This window comes from Falco rusticolus, chromosome 15 (assembly GCF_015220075.1).
Source record: "Falco rusticolus isolate bFalRus1 chromosome 15, bFalRus1.pri, whole genome shotgun sequence".
Taxonomy (NCBI): domain Eukaryota; kingdom Metazoa; phylum Chordata; class Aves; order Falconiformes; family Falconidae; genus Falco; species Falco rusticolus.
Genome location: NC_051201.1, coordinates 13057897 through 13078270, shown reverse-complemented (window position 1 = coordinate 13078270; position 20374 = coordinate 13057897). Strand labels below are relative to the sequence as shown.

At 40.4% G+C, this 20374-nt stretch overlaps 1 long non-coding RNA gene across 1 annotated transcript in view; it reads left to right on the top strand.

The window, feature by feature from the left end:
* LOC119158068 overlaps positions 1–19937 on the top strand; it is a 41880-nt gene extending 21943 nt beyond the window's left edge. The window contains exons 7-12 of the long non-coding RNA XR_005107750.1: positions 239–378; positions 809–1123; positions 10502–10596; positions 16562–16601; positions 19056–19291; positions 19650–19937. This is a non-coding gene — a long non-coding RNA (uncharacterized LOC119158068). The remainder of the gene's footprint in view (positions 1–238; positions 379–808; positions 1124–10501; positions 10597–16561; positions 16602–19055; positions 19292–19649) is intronic.
* Positions 19938–20374: the final 437 nt, after the last annotated feature.

Sequence of the window (20374 nt, the reverse complement as noted above, 5' to 3'; positions counted from 1 at the left end):
CTGGATGCTGTGCAGAGCCCTGTTAGCCCACTAGGGATCTGAGGGACTTCCAAGACTAGGAAGGACCATGGCAGTAAAATGCATGCTCCACACACTTCATCCCCTGGGGAAGTAGAGGAGAGAAAACAGAGGTGAGATGTTGCTCATGTCAACCAGTGTATACAGGAGGGGGCCATGGCCCCATCGCTATGACCATCTAAAGAACTACTTTGAGTAGGACTTCTTGTTTCTGATTTAGGGGTGGGCAATAGCACAGCAGACACCTCCAAGGCCAGCTTCAGGATGCGACCCAGCATTGTCATCAGCCTGTCTCCAAAGCTGAGGTCTTCTTTCATATTTGTCACCAACAGCTGTTTAGCACCTTTCCAGATCAGCTGTGTAAGTGTCTATGTGTTGGTTTACAAGAAGAACTGAGCAAAAATTTTCATTTGAATCCTTTTTTACATTTGTGTTTGTGAAAAACAGTGAATCAGCAATGCTAAAACATTGTTAAATTGTTCTTGGCTGAACGAAGTTGCTCACACAGAGAAAGAAAGGTAACAAAAACATCCAGAAACTTCCTGAGTGTTTTACCCCCATGTTTTCCAAGGATGTCATTTCACTGTCTTTATTCCGTGTTTCATCCTGATGTTTTCAGAGCAGAAAATGTTGATTTTACTTGACTTTGTTCTTGGTTTTCCTTATTTTTTTGTTGTTTACTTTTTTTTTTTTTCATTTACTTTTAATCTAAATGAAAATATGGTTTGAAACAAATACAACATCCTCCTCCTCGAAGGATTTCTTATCTAATCTTCCATCTTATCAACAGGTTTTGGGGAAAAAACATATTGGCTTCCTTCAACTGCAGTTTATTTTATTGTGCTTGACCTGTCGTGGAGCAAAAAACCTCATTTACAAGCACAGTTCAGTACAGACCTGACCGCTCCAGGCTTCTCAGCCACATTTGCAAAAATTAAATGTTGCTGGGCAAGGATGCCAGCTCAGGGCTAAGCCTGGGTCAAACCACTCCTGCAGAAGGGAGGGAATAGGCAAGAGCTGACAATGGGATGAAGAGGCAGGAGAGCTCCCTGAAGAGGGAGGCCAGCGGCATGAGCTGCCCTGCCAGCATCTGGGCATGGGAAAGGTAAGTCTGATGGTGGGACCCTCGTAAATGCTATTGCCATAAAACCTGGGGTGCCACTGTATGGGGTGCTGTAACCAGTGCCGGTGCTCGTGGACGTGCGTACTTCTGTGCTAAATTTTGGGGGTGGAGAAAACAAAATTATCTCCGTGCCTCTTGTAATATACAGCCTTGATTTATAGGTGGTGTTATTATCTATCTTCCTTTATTATACATTTTTAAAAGCCTGCATATGACTTCACCTTGGTCTCTCTGCTGCTTGTAGGCAGTACTCAAAGGGAAAGCTTCCTTCTCCTTACTGTATGAGTTCATTTTGGAAAACAGAAACAGGACATGGGAGGAATCAAAATTTCACCAGCTAAAGGGGGGTTTAAGGGTCGATATTTAGGTTTTGATTGTTTGAGATACTTGCACGTGACAGGTTGGCCTTGCTGGCCTGGCTTGTACAGGAAATCAGTTAGGCATTTATGGGTGCTCTTGCCTTGGAGAAGATGTCAAAATGATTGTAGCCCATTAAAGACAGTCTAATATACCTTGAGGTTAACTTACACACTGGTGATGAGTATGAGGATTTCCATAATTGTTTGGCAAGTATCCTTTCTATTTGTGTAGCCAACTATTGATATTCATAGCATAAAAACTGGTTATTCAGCTAAAACCCCTGTGCAATAAATCAGTGATAGTCTATCAAATGTCTCAGTCAGCCTGTAGTCATTACTATCTCCCCCCCCACCCTCCCACCCCCCCCACCCCAGTTTGGAGACATTTGGAATGACTCAATTTCTCTAATCTTGTAGCATTCCTTCTGTCTTTAGAGGGGAATTTGTAATTGTTGAATTATTCTTGGCCATCCTTCATTCGGAATTTATGTTGTAATTTCAGCAAAAGCCAGACCTTGTACGGCAGTTTTCATCTTTTTCAAGGCTGCTTCTATTTCTTGAAATGCTGGAGGGTTTCCAATTATTCCTTCTGGTCGCTTTGGATGTGAATTGTAACAGATCATCCCAGAGTCGTGGTTCAACATTGTTAAGCTTATCAATATAAATATAATGTTAAACCCTTTTTAGATAATTGGGGCTAGGTGTGAAAATGTGACCAATTTATGCATAAATTGGTCCTACACTTCTCCTTTTTCCCTTATCAGAAAGAATCTCATCATGAACGGGTTTCAGACTGTTCCTTGTCAGGGCTTCTTCTATACCTGTTAACGGTTGATTAGGTTGTTATATCACATTTCAATACCTGCTTAACCTGATGCCAGTCAATTATGCAAACAAAATTCATTAAGGCAAACAGAAGTCTCTGAGCTGGAATTGTAAGGCAAAAAAAAAAAAAGGTTTGATGCATCAGCTCCTACTGTATGAAACAATGAAGCCTTATAAATCTGTATATTGGACGAGCACTTGATCATAAGTAGAACTGAAAATGAGGGGTGAAGTAACAAGAAGAAGAGCCTTTATACCCACCCTTTCATGCCTGTTTGTGTGAGGATTTCCTTGCCAGCCACATGTGCACGGCAGAGGGCAGTTGCAGGAGCAGCTGAATATGGGGCCTTACTGGTTTATGTCCCATTTCCAGTTGGTGTTTGCCGTAGCATTTCTTAAAGCAGTTTATCTTTTCCACGGTGCTTATTATGTTCATAGGAGGCAGGTTGTGTAGCCTATCATTATGATGAAGTGAAGTTTAAAATTACATCGGGAGCCTGCTTAAGGACCACCGTATAGGTCCAGGGAGAGGGCTTGTCCAGCCTGCTCAGTCCTGACTCAGCCCAGGTGCTCCGTTATTCATGCTGACGAAAGCAGGGCATCAGGAGAGCTTGCATGGGCACAGGGCAGCGCTGTGCTGGGGAGGGGGCAGCAGCCAGGGATGCTGCCTGGCTGCTGGTGAGCTGGGCTCCAGCGCTTTGGGAAGGGGCACAAAAAACACCAGACACAATGGCGAGGGAGGAGTGAGAGAAGGATTTATCTGGTAAATTATGCTTTCAGAAAAATTGAGAGGGTTAGAGCAGGAGAAATTTTGCATTCAAACACATTATTTCTGGATTTCTTTAGTAAGCATACTTAGAGCAAGGCAAGTGCATTGGAAAACGTCTTTTCCTACTCATCCAGTGCCTGCTTTGGATTTATGATTTCAGGCTTGTGAATACCTTTTTTTTAAAAAAAAAAAAAAAAAAGCAGCATTTTATTTTGGTAATGACTAGTCTTTTGATTTAGTATATAAAAAGAATGCCATCTTAGTATTAACTATAACAGATAAAAACAGGACTGTGAAAGAGAGGGTGTCCCTACTTACTAAATATGTAAGTCCGCATGTAAAGACCAGAAATACCACCTCTTACAACAGAATCACAACAGTAATCTGTCCCTTGTTAGAATACATCTGTTTTACTCCCTCCATTTCTACTTTTAGAGAAGAGGGAACTGGGATTGAATTTGTCTTGATTCTAAAACATCTATACAAAAATATCAAATAAACCGTATTCTCAAACTGTTCATGTTCTTTAATTTTTTTCTGTTAAGACCTTACCATGTTTTAATGCATTGTTCTAAAGGGCATCATTACCCACTCCCTAATATTACTCCTTTTTGGCCAAGAAAGAGGATTGTTTGGAGATACAGCCACTAACTTGGTGGCTATGGTAAAACTCAAGAGCAGAACATTTCTTTGCATACCTTTATTTATATAAATGACCCCATGCCTAAGCAATTTCAGCATCACCAGTGTGCACACATACACACCTAAGCCCAGGGGCACAGTTTCAAAGTTGGGATTTCATACTGCGTTGGATATTTGGCCCACGTAGTTTAAGAAAACAGAGAATCTGGCGATATGCATTTAATAGCAATATAAAAATAAAACCCAATAAAAATAATGAGAATTATATTTCTATTGGGAGAACATTAAAGTCATAATGGTGCAAATGGGCTTTGGATAATTGATAATACTGATGCAGAAAATTATTTTCACTTCCCCCTCCTTTGCAGTAAAATACAGCTTCATTTAAAGAGGAAAAAGATTTTTTTAAATGTTTTTTTTAGTTGTTCTGTTGACGAACAATAACAGGGCTTTGACAGGCATCACTTGGTAAACCTCAAATCCACATTGAAAATGAACATACGAGTTTGCTGTGTTGGCATCTAGAGCAGCAGCATGACTGGTTCCACCCTGGGAACCGTGGGATGGTGAAAGTATGTCACATCTTGGCTTCAACCTTGCTGATCACTGCAAACCCGAGTAAAGGATAATCATTCTTAATCTGTGGTTTTACTGAACCAGTGTCTTGCTGCTGCTGCTGCAGTTCTGCTGCAGCTGTGGAGCAGGAGACGGCTCCCTCAGCTGATTTGCATTGAGTCTTACTGCAGTTATCTTCCTTTGGCAACACATGGCCCAGAGCCCCTGGGGAAGAGGAAAATGAGGCTGTCCCATTTCTCTCCTGCCACCACCATAGGTAATGGGGCTTCATCTATTTAGTGCTGGGACAGCAACTTGTAAGGGTGCTGTGGGAGGGTGGAGTAAAGGATGCTCTGGTCCTCTGCATTTTTTGACATCACTGGTTTTACTCCATCACTTATTAACCTGTCTGCATCCAAATGCCACCACAAATTAATGAGGATTTGTCAGGTATGGCATCTCAAGGCATCTTTATTTACAAAGTGAAAACCTTCTATTTGGGCTCAGGGGTGGTGAGGTAGATATGCATGGTTTTGTCCTAGTTAGACTTCTGTGAGACCCATCTTATTAGCACGTTCCCTGCAGTCTGTCTTCATCGTAAAGCACCAAAACGCAAAGTAGACAATTTTGACTAATGAAAGAATGTTTCAAAGTCTGTTGTATGAGAAGAGAATATTTTTGCGGTTTCAGGGTAAGTGTAGACTGAAGTGGGCAAGCGCTTACACAGCCATGGAGTAATGGAAAACAAGAGCAGGTGGCAGAAGTGCCAAAGCAAAATATATCCTACAAACAAAATGATCAAGAAAGAAATTTCATCCAGGCCAGCTGGACTGGCCAGCTAGTCCGTCTGGAAGGGACAATGTTCTTCTGCTCAAGAGCTCACCAGACTATATTTAATGTGGTTGATTCTTAGATTAAGTCTCTAAATATTCTGTTTTCTCCAACAAAGCAAAAGGAAGCAGTAGTCAGCATAGCTGAAATTTAAAACATAGACTTGGACAAAAAAAAAAATATTTCTCTGTTTGTTTCTAGTGTTGGAACAGAAATCTTGTAATTTCTTTAGATACTTTAGTCTTTCTGTGCTTTGATTTCCTCAGCTTAAAAAGGGATACCTCTATTTAGTTGCTTGGATTGTTGCACAAATGATCGTTGCACTGAAACTAAGATAATGTAATATTTATAAAGTATTTTCAGACTATTGAGTAGTAGACAATTTGGAAACTTCTTCTGCTGTTCTGAATCTTAACCAGATCTTTAGTTTCTGTCAAGGAATGTCTCTTCCTATTTTAAACAAGGAAGTGTTTGTGGGGTTATGCTTATGAATCAGTCTGTATTATGTTGGTTTTATAATTGAACAAGTTAAAGAAAAGATTGGAAATGTGTTACTGAGGCAAAACCACCAATCATAAAATAGGATAACCAGTGGTGTCACTAGAAGTGTCACTGTCACGAAGACTCATGGCATTCTACTGGGGTTTTGTTGTTGATTTTAACAATGTAGTTGGGTGTAGATTAAATGTTCTACCTGTTTGGGGTTTTCTTAGCTATAATATAATGTGCTAATCATTTCAGCCATGCTTTAACAGAAGATCAACGTGGTTCTTTAAAAGTATAAAGAAGATCGGCTATGCATTACAGCACGCCAAGTCACCAGTGTATGGCCCTTTCATGGGATTTAGTTGATACTAGTAAAGGAATACCAGTAGATAAGATAAAGTACCTTTGTTTTTAAAATGCATATCCTTTGATAGCAAGCTTCTGCTCGCTTTGGGTATGTTATCAGTCATACTGCTGAGGGAGGGGGGATGTGTGTGTGTGTGTTTCCATGTCTACTGCTATTGCCTTTGTTATTGCTGCATTACTGTTATTGCTGTTATTACCCTTTGTGGATAAAACTGAAAAATATACGCTATGAAAATAACAGTACATACATGGCAGCTTTTCATCCTGGAGTGCATATAAAGTAATGGTTCAGACCAAGCAATAAAGGGTAAAAAGAAAAGAACAGGTACCTCGTGCAAATATCCTGTCGTTTGCTGGCAACAGAAAGTGAGATCTGGTTTCCCCTTAGAGCTTCTGGTCAAGCTGCTTAAGGATAACTTACTCGGTGCTGTTGGAATTGCTATTAGTAACTGCCCATGAAATGTGATATAAGCTATATAGAGCAACGACATTCTGAAAGGTGAGTATTGCAATATCTCACCAGGTCCCTGCTGTGTCCAGTGCCACTGCTGCAGGCTCTGGTGCCACGTTATGGACTCACGAGTGATGGCAAGTGTGGACTGACAGATAAAGCATGGAATTTAGCACAAGGAGAAATCTATGCTCGAATCTTATTGCAGCGTGTTATCCGACTCCATTGACTGCAGCATGTGACTGAATTAAAGTGAATGATGAAATTATGTACAGTCGTTTTCATAAGCAGAAGTCAGTTACAAAGTGCTTCCAGATGTATGTTTAATGTATTTCTGTTTTATTATGGTGTCTATTTGATGTACGTGGTACTGACTAAATGGTTAAAAACACTGCAATGTGTACAGAAGTATATTGTACTCAATTTTTTCCAAAAGTGTCAGTGTTGATAACTAAAAGCTGAAATACTGCAATCTAATCAACAGTGCTTTTATGGGCCTATGAGCATAGGCTTTTAACATTTGGGTAACTCTACTGTTTGTAGACATAAAAATAAATGGCCCTAAAATTATTTTAGGATTGTAGGTTTAATATAGGGAACTAGATAAAGCTACAAAAATAAATCAGAGTAGAATTATTTCTGGCATCACATCTGCCAGGCCCATCAAGAAACAGATATTTTACATGCCTACTTCATGAGATGCAGGAAACCAGCACTCTGCTCAGCTGGATTGGTCAGGTGGACTCACAAAATTTATCTCCTTGGCTCTCTGTTTTCTGATATCTTATTTTATGGCCTATAGCCATACTCTTCTGGTTTAAGATCCTATCAGATGTCACAAACCACACTGTATCCAGAACAGCCAATACTTAAACCCTTCAAGTCCAAGCGCAGGAAATATTGCAAGAGAATAGGTGGGTATCACTCTTCTTTCAGAGTCTGTAATGGGCAAACGCTCCATCACACTGGTATCAGGCACTGTATGTTCTAGGCACTTGGTTATGGTTAATATGTAAAACGGGAGTTTTGACTCCTAAAGATACATAACCCGTTTTCTAAAGGAAGAAGGCTAATCTAAAAGTCTTAGCTTCACCGAAATTTCAGTATTGGGGTGCGTTGTTTTCTTTTCCTACCTCACATTTCAACATTAATGCAGTTGAATATGGTGCACTTTCTGTGCTCAGCACAGTAGGGTCATGCTGAAAGTTCCTTGGCTCAGTGTCGCAGTCCTCTGGAGTCCACAGCAGTGGACTCTGTGGTTGTCAGCGGAGCCAAATTTATCACGCGCAGGGAGCCGGATTCTGGTACCAGAGGCTGAGCGTGGTCCAGGCATTATGTACTCTCTGCCATTGATGATAGTAAGAAGTTCTCAAAAAGATGCAAGCTCAAAGCATATGGTTTTAGGCAGTGACTAAACTTCTGGTCATTAACATTATTTATTCCTGGAGTGTGTGATCATTACATCTCTTATCACTCTGTGGGATAATATTGCATAATGTTTGTCTGCTGGTTTGGTATTTAAATTTTCTTTTTTTCTGGTGCCTTTTTTTTTTTTTTTTCTTTCTTTTTCCCCTCTACATTTCCCTCAGGGACCAAATTCTGATTCCTCCCAGGAGAACCAGCTTTCCACTTCTCCTTCTCGTCTGCTAAGATTATTAGCAATTTAGTAGGTAATGTTAACATGTACAGAGTGTAACTGACCCTAATTAGATGAAGGAGGCTACAGCAAGGGTGAAAAATTCAGTTTCTCACAGGTGGTGTTGTACAAATTTGGGTTTGTAGGCAAAAAATCTCAACAAATAACCATTTATAGCAAGTTGATGTATAGAAATTTCTCTGCCACATGAGTGAGAACTTAGACTTTTTTAAATTAAGAAAAAATCAATTTCTAAGGAGTCTGAAATGTGACTACGTTGGATGGGCTTATTTTGCTCCAATGGCATAATGCTTTAGGTTGCTGCTACATATAGATTAAGGTATATTTAAAATGCATCTGTTTTAAATTAGCCATGCAAATAATAATTTCTGAGCTCAGGAGTGATCATCATGAAATGGACAATTGGGCTATTTACTCTGATGTAATAACCCTTGTAGTGAATGGTGCCTAATTCTTCAGTCTGTAAAAGATCCCAAAGTTTGCAATGGTGTATGAAGCCATACGTAATGGCATGTTTGAGGAGCACACACAGCAGTGTGCATGATGATTCTGTTCCTCACACTGAATAAGCCCCATGCCCCATGGTTCTCATCAACTTTCTTTTCTCTCTTTTCTCTCTTTTCTCTCTTTTCTCTCTTTTCTCTCTTTTCTCTCTTTTCTCTCTTTTCTCTCTTTTCTCTCTTTTCTCTCTTTTCTCTCTTTTCTCTCTTTTCTCTATTTTTCTTCCTCAGAGGAGCTCACAAGTTCAGTGTCTGGTAATTTGCTTGAGAAATTTAATTCATTTTTACCAGGATGTTATTCCTAGTACATTAGCTTCCCCTCTACTGTGCAATTCACCAGATGCATTCAGTTGTTTGTGGTTGGGGTTTTTCTGCTGACTTTTGAGAACAGGGAGGAGGGAGTGAGCGGGGCAGCTGGAGGTGATCATCCCCTCGGGTAACTCACAGCTGGAGATGGGCCACCAGAGCAATGGACTGAGCCTCTGAGCTGGGAAGGAGAATCTGCTTGCTGAGCCCTGTTTGGTCCTTAAAATCCCTGAAGCTGACAGCCTGAGAGTGAGGTGGGAACCTCTGTCCCAGGGGAGACCAGCTGGGCCACTGGGGTTTGGTCCATTGCCCCTTCATGGTGTGGAAAGCCTGCAGGAGCACCTGGGTGAATTGGGTTGGGATGAATGAGGAGGTCAGCCTGTGAATGTTGTGGCACTAAACCCTATGCCGCTGTGTGTTGTAGATCCATCTGTTGAACCCCTCTGCCTTGCCAGAGGCTTTTCTTCCCTACTTGAGAGGGCCAGAGCTTAGTCCCCATGAACTCAGTGGATGACCGGATGAGCAAAGTGAATCAATACAAAATGCAGTATGAATTTAATATATGTAAGCCACACTACATTTTTAAGCAGCTATATATTTATTGTAGTGAAGAGTAACAAATTACAGTACCACTAGAACACAAAAGCTTATGGCATTCCATTATTCTTAATTAATAGGTAAGTGCAAGCCTTTTTTATTTATACTGGAGGAGATCTTATTACTAATTTGGTTGCAAATGTATCTGTAAAAAGGGAAAAAATGTATATCTATTTATTTTGCTAGTTTAATAATAGAGCACTCATTCTTTCCTTTTAGTTTTTTGATCGTTGCTTGGTTTGCAATCAAATATTAGCATGCTGGTTTTGCATACATTTAAAAGTTGTCCACTCTTCAATAATGAAAACAAACGTGTTTGTAACAAACAGAAAAAGAACAACCCAACAATCAAAACCCAACAAATAAAAAATACTTGGAATCTAAAATGAACACTAGAAACAATAATGTAAGCACAGGTTCCCTGGGTTCTTTTACCTCGGGTCTGGTTCACAAATCTATCATAGGAATGATCAGTAGATCGTAATGGAGAGAAGCATACGTATAGATAACATATGCTGTCGACTCATTCAGTGGTCTTCCCTCCCTTCCATGTAGGTAAGCAGATAGACACAGGTCTCCACAAAGCCTACAAGTCTTCACTTGGAGCTTCATTTTTAATTCTGCAGAGGTGAAACCAACTGTGTCAAGTAATTTTTATCCTTTAACAGAATTCAACTATTTCATAATTAGCAATTACTGTCTTTGCATACTTTCCATATTAAGATCCCAAAGCTCTTGGGAAAATTTAAACTGTCTTAAAAACCAAAAATTTATATTTAATATCTTGATTTTTGGTTCAGCTTCCTAAACAGAAAGAGCTGTTCCCATGTGGTATCAGTTGGAACTGGGGAAGCTCGCTTCTGAGTATTAACTTACTTTGCTAGATGTTGTATGATTTGGAAGGTGGTCTTCAAGATTCTATTGAAAAAAGGAAATAAATATGAAAGAGTTAAGATATTTAGTTAAGAAATAAATAGCATTCTCTTAATATTTAATTTTAATTTTATTTGATACAGGCAGCATAACAGATTTTGACAAATACCATGAGAATATGCTGTGATGGACCTCATGTGCTAACAGAAAATGGCAGGAGATACCAGATCTTCTGAAGGTAGGCAGTGGAATCATTTTAATTCTCAGAGCAACCAAATAAGAAGTTTTACTCAGAGGTAATTGTATGTACACCATTTTTCTGAATCACTTTACCAAATCTCTTTTTAAATGGGTATGCTGGTATGGAGGTGGGGGACTAACTTAGGTTACTAATATACGAAAACTTGTGCCAAAATCTGTGCTTGTCATGTGACCTGGAAATTGTATGCTAATACCACTGACTACAACTTAGATGTAGATCTTAAAATTCTTGTAGTCTCCATCTTTGAAGCATTTGGATATTTATGCACTGAGCTATGATGATTTTGTGTAGGATGCTGCTGTCGGTGGCCTATGTTGTGGTAGCTATCCAAAATAGCCCATGTCCTCCTAACTGGCCTCAAAACCCGCAAATTTTTTGAGGCCATTTTTATGGGCTGCTTAGAGAAAGGATGTATGGCCAGAGATGCTTGGAGAAGGTCGGGGTTTTATGGCTAAGGAAGTGTGAGGCACTTACTAATTTTAAAAGTAGTCCTTTGGTATCTTAATCTGTCCTCCTCTGCGAGGAATAGGTGGCTGAAGGACTACAGTCCCAGTGGCTTGTAGCACCACTGTTTGGTTAGAAAAGGCCTGATAAGCCATTTTTGTCTGTGTGGTGATGGGGAAACTGCTTAAAGTAACATCACATACAGCAAACAAAACACGCAGCCCTCTCCCACGGAGCTTTCCAGGACTTACTGCTGGGACTAAACATTAGAAAAAAAAACCTGTAAAACTTTATCAAGAGCTGATAATTGAAAAGATGACACAACCTAATTTGAGAAGGGTTATATCTTCACGTGCCCCACACCTGTGTAGTTCAAAATAGTATACAACTTGTCCCTTTAACTTCAGGTGTATGTGTCTTGTCTGGTTGTTGGAAGTGACTGTGTACAGGCAGAGCATAATTGGCAGCCTGTGACATCCCTGTCTGCAAGTGTCTCTCTAAATGCAGTGTATTTCAGCCTTTATCTAGTGATGGCTGTTACCTGAGAGAAGCCCAGGGCCATCTCAAAGGGCTTGTAGCGGCTAATTGTGCCTGTTAGGACTAGCAATTAGCTGGGGATCTCTCCACTAGGCAGCTCCGACACCCACTAGCTTTCAGCTTTTTTCAGTTCCTTTCAGTTAACTAGCTGTGCCGCGCAGAGGAGACAGGGACAGGTAGGCAAGTGTGCCGTCATGCTCAGGAGGGAAGGGGAAGAATGTGTGCAGGACTGCTGGGGAAAAAATAGACACTGGATTATAATAATACACCAAAACATGACCTGATTATTACAGAAACAAAGCAGCAAGAGACCTGTCCCTCACTTATAGGTATAGGAAGCTATAGCTGGACCGCTTGCACAGGCTACACTTCAACTTTAAGAAAACAATAAAATCTAATTACGTATAGGTCATAAAAAAGATCGCATACATATGGTGGTTGCTGGTTACCATGGTGCAAACAATGGTTTCAATGGAAACATGAAGCAGAACATCGGAGAATTAAGATAATAAATCAGTTTCATTGAATAATAAAGCTTTGCACTTACCCATTAATTAAGGATAATCGTATGCCATAAGCTTTTGTGTGCTAGAAGTAATGTGTTACACTTTACCATAAATATATAGATGATTAAAAATTCAATACACCTTACAGGTAGCAAATTAATACCATCTTTCGTATATATTGCTAAAGAAAGACGTAAGCATTCTTTTTGCACATTATTTGTTTGATTGGGATAGAGCGCTTCAATTATCCAGCGGAATTTGGGGTTTTGATAGCAATTGGAAGACTTGAGAAAGTCTGCTTCTTGAAATCTTTGTAAAAATCTTTAAAAATTGATGGGATAATTCAAAGATATCTACGAATGTTCAAAAAATAGGCTGGGCTGGTCTGCCACATCTGGTTTCCAATAGTGAATTGAGACATGCCGCATAATACAGCACACCGTAACACAATACACCCTGATCTTGTATTGACCCTTCCACTTGATACATCTTTAGGTGCTTTATAATCCCTAACAAATGTACCTTAAAATCCTATTGAACTGTGTAGGCAATTGAGAACAAATGTCTTCAGACCAGAAATAGCATCTGATTCTTGGACCAAACAAGAGAGACCATGCCAGACCCGCAGTGTGCAGACTAAAGGATGTGAAGGTTTCTGACTACTCCTGTGAATCAAGGGCAGAGAAAATCTTGGGAGGGAGTGCAGGGCATCAGACCTGTGGAGTTTACTCCCTTTCTCAAATGAAAATGAAATATATGAAACATTTGTAAAATTACATCGTTAAAACCCTGCTCCTCTCAGGACGACTTCTTCCCTTTATCTCTAAAGTGGTGTTTGCAAGGTGAGTTTTCAGGTAGGGAAAACAGAGTCTCAGGCTGAACGGGTGGCCAGCACAGGGCGCGCGGACCCCAAATCCTGCTCCCTGGGCTCTTGCCCAGTGCTCTGTGGAGCAGCCCAATTCCTTGGCATAGAAATAAAGGTTCAGCAACATGCACAGGCCATTTTTCTTACTGTTAGAAAGGAAACAATGAAGGTCTTGGCTTTTTTTCCCCCTCCATGTGGAAAGTTATGTATTTGCCTTTATTTCCCTGTCTGTCTTTCTCAAATTATGCCTCACCATCTCTCATCATCAGATCCTTTCAGCTTAAAAAGATGCATTTTTAAAAATTATATTTTAGGAAAAATACTGAATAAATGGAGGCCTACAATGCATCAATGGTCAAACCATCCCAGGCTGCCCACTGTAAAATGCACAAAGCTGGCAAACAGATGGGCTGACCAGCTCACTGGGCAGAGCACTGGCATTTCAGCTCCGGGATCACAGTTTGAGCCCAACTTGAAGGAATAAGAAAAATTAATCTGGTGATCTGAGTTCAGCTCCTCCTGCACAAAACCATCACACACAATTCAGTAGAATTTTGACTAGTCACTCGAACAACCTCTGCTTAGAAGTGTGGCTTGGTTTACATGCAGCTTGAATTAGTCACTCGAACAACCTCTGCTTAGAAGTGTGGCTTGGTTTACATGCAGCTTGAATTTTCTGGTAGATCTGATGAAGGGAATTCCTGTACACTGCAAACTGGTTGTACAGTAAGGGCAGTGTGAAAGGAGCATGTGCTGCTAACAGCACGTCAAACCTTGCCAGAAGGCACAGAAACAGCAATGCTTTAATGCTTATCAATACATGAATGGATATTTCCCCGAGTATTAACCCAAACTGTGGAGATGTATGCTGAAGTGTGTAAAACATGCGCAATGCAAAGAGCGAGTGAAAGCCTTTTGTCAATTTTCAAAGGAGAGGTGAGAGGGGAAAAAGAAAAATATGAAGAGAAACAAATCCAAATCCTTCCAAACTGAACTTAAGTGTTAAACATGACCTTTGGATTTAAGAACCACAAATTTTCACAGGAAGTTGAAAACACACTGGATGGGGGAACTAAAGAACAGCAGGAACAGATGCCATTATTTGGCACACAGTAGGGAGAGAAGCGCAGAAAAGGCAGTCTCTGCAGAAGACGTTTTCCTTTAACTCTCTTTGTTTTCTCTTGGGGAGATAAGGGTAGGCACCGCATGAGATTTTCTCCTTACATCAAAAGGCTTGTGGAAGGGGAGGAAGGGGAAGTTTAAAAATGTTTTAAGAACCTGGTCATAAAAATTTTCAGTTATCTGTTTTACAGCAGAGGATGGTTTGGTTTGTGAAGAGGGGAAAACACTGAGCAGAAAGCCTGGGAGGAATTTTTTTAGATTAACTGCAACAGCCACTTGCTATCAGGGGAGGAAGGACCTGGGGAAGGGAACTAACAGTCTGCAGTCTTTGTTAATTAGAGGTATATATTCATAAAGAAAGCACATGTGAAGTTCATGGCATTGCCAGCTTATGGGACGGGGGGACGAGCTTGGCTCCCAGTGGGTGAGCTCACCCTGTCCACGGCTGCTGGGGCTGCGGGGAACTGCTGCAGAGGGGAGACAGAAGCAAATGCCATTTACTCACCCAACTGGAAGGCAGTCTTGAAGGCATATAGATGAATCACCCAATGTAGTTTCATTCAGCTTCTGCATTGTTAGGAGCATGAGGTGAAAACGAAAACCACACCTCTCACTTTCCTGGGACTGTCACATCCTTTGAACCATGGGAGTGTGTCCTGAAGTGCTGCTTCGGCCGCTGGGAATGGAGCAAGCTCATTGCACCACCAGGTACCCACGGAATCCGAAGGTTTATTGATTGGGTTTTAGTTCTGATTCTGATCTGATGGAGAGTAGTGGACCAAATTACACTAAATGTAGTAAGTAGTAGAGGACGGATACCCCAGATGGGTAGAGCAACCATTCAAAGACATTATTGAACAAAATCACCGTTCACAATATTTTGTAAAACCTAGTCCACTTTGTGACCCTTGGTTTACATGTCAGAGGTTGAATACTTCTGCCAGGGATCTGATGACATTTCTTGTAGTAGTCTTTGTTCAGAGGCTGTGGGATCAAAGAGTCACTAATTAGTGGGATCTCTCTGGGGGGAAGGAGGGAGAGATTATTACTCTGCTTCCACTTTTGAAGATAACACTTAGGTATAGTGGTAGCCTATCTTTACCAACACTTTCAGTATACAAATTTAAGTTTTAATGACCCTATAAGCATACCTAGTTCAAAACAAAGCACTGGCAAGCAAAGATAAGTTGCAGGGGATAAGAACAAGAAAAAAAAATAAAAAAGAGGATTATTGTGAAAGTCAAAAAAGCATCAATCAGACTGTGTATCAGGTTGTTCTTAAGACTGCTTATTTTTTAAATTCCTGAAGCTTCAGAGGGGAGACCAGTGGCCTTACTGACAAGGACTAAAATGTTTAACATTGGGGTCCCTGTTTTTGTAGCACCCACAAGTTACAAATTGGCACAGGTTGTTCTGAATGTCATGGTGGAATGAGACAATAGGACAAATCTATACCACAGAGAAGGATCAGGCCAACCATTCATTAGCAAAGAGCAAGCAAAGAGCCTCATCATTTTCTGAGTGCACTTCCTTTATCATATTTGGCTGAGATAAAACTCTTTACTAAAATTGTATGTTGCATTTTCCTAAGTTTTGCTCTGAACAAAACTGTCTTCCATGGGTGCAGGTGCAAAGATGTATGTCTCAGATCAGCCTGCCAAAGGTGCACACACAAAACAGCTTTGAGTATGTAAATGAGGTAAACACATGTTTCCCCATCCCTTTATGGAGCTAATTGGCAAATGCAAGTACGTGATTCGTGCTTTGAAGCTGTAAAATTCTTAAGTGTTTATATTTAGGCACATGCAGCCCTATTGAAATTTATGGTGTTACTCACTTGCTTAAAGTTTTAAAACGTCACTAATGTGATCTGGAAAACACAGGATGCAAAGAAGCTATACATAGTCTTTGTGCAGTCAGCCTCACAGCACTGGTTTCCCTCCTCATAAGGTGTTAAATCCTATAAATATTTGTTCATACATAGCTACTTTTTACATGGCATTTCAAATGCAGCTCAGTTTTTACTACCTGTTTAGTGGGTTTTAAGGCTTCAAACTTAAGAACAGGTCAGTTGTGGTAGCAGCCCAGGCGGTGTGTATCTCTAGGGAACAATGCTTATATGAGATGCCTAAGGTTAGGTAAAATAGGTATAATCTGTACCTAAAGCTTTTAAATTAATTTTTACATGTCCTCTTACTTTAAGTATATGCATAGTCTGTTGGATGTGATTTGCATGACAGCCTTTTTACATCTTTGCCAATGTGAAGAAGTGCTAATATGTGCTTTAATGCCACAGACCAGGAAGTTTAAAGTTGCTTTAAATGTAAATAAGAATTAGCCCTTTAAAATGCATTGGTGTAGTGGTATATAACACAGAGATAAGCAAAAATGCAGAGTGAGTAAGAGGACTCATACGCCTAACAATTTGCAGAAGAGGACCTTGAGCGAGCATGTTTCTCTTTTGCAGGCAAAACTTAATCCACAATTGAAAATGGAAGTGAAACAAGGTAAGCCATTTTGTTCCATGTAAAAATATTGGTTTTGCAGTAGTTTGTCATTTCCTAGATTTGCTCCAAGTCAAAACTGTTAGAGAATCAGAAATATTGGAGGCTTCTTGTATTTAATATGGCCTGGTGCCTTTTGTCATTTGAGGGCGAAAAAAACCAAAATGGCAATGGAAGCTATTTTGCTAATGTTTTTATCTATTCTGTGACTGACATCAATAATACATAACAGTTCCATTGACATTGCATCCTGTCCAATGGGCCCACTGACCTGATTCAATGTCAGACGAAATGCCTCGTACATCATAAACATACATGAATTCTCGCAGATCCATTATCCTCCCGCCCGGTCCAGGAGTGCCAGGGATCAATACGAAGCCAACAGGAGTTTGATTTCTTTTTCTTCAGTTTGTGTTTTCTTTTGCACTATGAAGAAGCAACTCCAGACTTTGCAGAATGTAACTGGGAGACCCCTACACATTTTATGAATACATGAATGATAATGATGTCAATAGTCGTTCAGATACTAGGCTGATAAGAGTGTGCTATACATACCCAGATAAATACCTCATACCTTGTCAGGAGAGCCTGCAAACCTGATATGTCATTCTGTCTTATTGTGCAAGAATATATGAATCACAATATTCCTATTAACATTGCACAAAGTCTGCAGTAGTTGCAGACTGCACCCAATGACAGTGCAACTTTTTAAAAATATGGATATTTAGCATGTGCCCCTGCTGTGATTTCATTGTCACTGAAAGCAAAGGGAATGTGAATGAAAAGTATTCCAAGGTTTTCAGTTGGTCCCCCTGAAGAGTGTACTGCAACGGTATATATTTGTTTTACTACTGAGCCTGTTTAGCAGTCAAACTGTAGGAAATTGAATATACACTTACTGTATAAAAATGATATGCTTGGTTAGTGATACTTTAGAAGAAATAAGTGCATCAATCATAGAATAGCAGGTTGTCAAGGCTTTATACTTAGGAAAAAACACAGAACAAAGAATGTAATGCATGTTGGGCACCTTTTTACAAAAGTTTCATGCTAAAGTTGATTTACAATAAACTCGTCCCTCCCTCTCTCCTCCCAAATTCTTCTAAAGAAATGTTCAAAGAAATCTGAGCAAACTATCATGCTCTCTGTTCTGACGTGTGTGTAATTACAAGATCATCCTCATTGTGAATTTTCTGTTTGGTTGATTTAAGAAAAAAAAAAAGGTGCGTACTCTTACTGCTGTTCTGTCATTCAAACTCAGAAGGGTAATTTTCCTCACAAGTTAACGGGAAAAAGAAGAAGAAGACAACTTAATAATTAGCATGGTTTAGACAGGGCCGGATCCTTGACAAGGAGCAGTGCCTGCACCCAGAGCTTGCTTTGGATGCTGAGCAGTTCCCAAGGCAAGCCTGCCTGCAGAGTTTCATTGTAAGTACTCTACCCCAAAAGGAGGGCTCCGAGAAGTGCACTGAAGCTGTCCCGGGCACCATTTTTGTCCGGTGGTTCTCCTGGATGCCTTGGTCATGCTCAATTTCCCGCCAGAGCCCTCTGAGATGTGCAGACCTGACACACAATCTGTACAATGCACAGGCTTTCTTGACAACATGTGAAAACCTACAGATTAAAACTGCCACGAAGTAGCCTACTGCTATGGCCCGTTGCATCCCTCTGCCTGATCCGGACCTGAAAGCGTGACACCGAGCCTGCTTCTGCCGAAATGCAAACTCAGATTCTCTGTTATGAAACAGCATAATGCTTCAGCTGGTAAAAAGATTCCTGGATTTCCATTTCAGCAGCTCTTCTCTCGCTCTCCATTTCTTCTTCAGGGCATCCATTCACCCGCCTATGTACGTGGCTCCCTTCATTATATGGATTTATGCTACAGCCATATGGCTCTAGTTAATCTGACAAGAGCTTTTGCTCCCTTCTAAGAGATCTGTTACGGAGAGGTAACCATACATTGTAATGAAATATAACACAAAGACAGGAAAGACCCTTTTATTTCAGCAACAGACAAAGACATCTTTTGAAGTTCACCTTAAATATCCTTAGTACCAATACAACCATCCTAAATATCAAGACAATTGCAGTTCATTTCAGTTGTTGGCCAATATAAAGTCGCAGTTCTTCAAACTTCTATGTCTAAATCCTTATTTAAGTGTTTCATTGGCCTGCCCATGTAATCGGTGCTTGCTGCTAGGGGGAACCAAAGCAAAGAAGCATTGATTAGGCTATCTCAAAGTTACTGAAATGCATACAGGACCACTAATGTCTCCTCATCCTTCTAGTTACTATGTGCAAAACTCCCTGTTTGGATTGTTGTTTGTCAGTAGTGGCATAAGAGCTTGAAAAGTTCAATGTTTCTTTCCCTTTCCAAGAGTAGAATGAGGAAAAGGGCAGACTCGACCAATTTCTTCTGCTAGGAAAAGAACAAAACCCTGTGAATTTTATCCATAGGTTTCCTGAGGAGAGGGGGCAATCTGGATGTGATTGCAAACACCCCTGCAGTCCCTGGGATCCATGAGCAAGGACCATGTGTGGAGAAGCAATAGTCCATTTATCATCTCAGTGCCACTCCAGCTTTTGGTACTTCTCACTTATGACTTCAACCAGAGCTGTTCCTGGGGAAGTGCCAAGACAGTGCTTCAAGGACAACTGTCTCCTCCAAAGCCCTCATTGCTGGGGAGACTCAGGTATGAGTCACAGTGATGACATCCTCATGGCATGTTTTTATTCCCCCACCTTAATCCATCTGGCTACGTGCGTAGAATGGAGTGAAGGCACAGTAAAAGTGCTTTATTGGTTTGACTTCCTAGCATTAAGCGGTTTAGTATGATGAAGGTTTACAAAATCTTTGTTATTTAATTTATCATTGTCTGGAAAAAATAATATTCTTAACTGAAACATATGGACATATTTGTGTGTCTTTTGGCATAGTAATTTCAGACTGGTCTTCATATTAATCACATTCTTGTTCATTTCAATCTTATCACAGGCCTTTAATTTCCCTTGAAACTAAAGAAACAAAACCCCAAAATCATTTTTTTCCAGGACCAAGCAGGTACATGTACAGGTATAGACAAGCTCATGTTGCACAAGAACGTAATGAAGACATCAGTAAAAGCAGAAAGCATCAGTTCTGTGTGCAACTGGGAAATGAACTTTGCATCTGGAAGGTATTCCTTTATCTCAGATTTCAGGGTCCAAGTAAGAGGAATTGAGAGGTCTTCTGCAGCAGACTTTTTAAGTGGAGCTTTCATGTAGTTTCAAAATAAATTGATTCAATGATATACCCGTTGGCTATCCTCTTCCCCCTCGCTCTTAGAAGGTCTAGGGTTTTGTGGTTTCATCCTTCTTATGGATTTCCTTTAGAGTCATTGCATAACAAATGATCCAGAACACCTTGCAAGGCGATGCAGAAGAGGGTGTGTGTGTGTACATATATATACATATAGCCCTTTGACACTGTCTTGGACTCTAATCTGGCTGAGGACTTTCGTGACCCAAACCCCTCATTTATATCCACCGTGAAAGGGAATTACAACTTTATAACTCTGCTAAAACTATGTCTAGATGAAGACCTTCACATTTTTACAGTGAGGTTAATACTGCCACTAAATTCTCTAATACTGTACAGACTAGTCATAGCCTGGTGTGATCTCCCAGTGAGCGTTATGTTATGTTGTAAACAGATTTTGCAAAGCTGCAAAACCTTGTGCACTCAAAAATTTCTGGATACCAGCCAGATTCTTTTCAATAATCCTAGCTGAGGCACC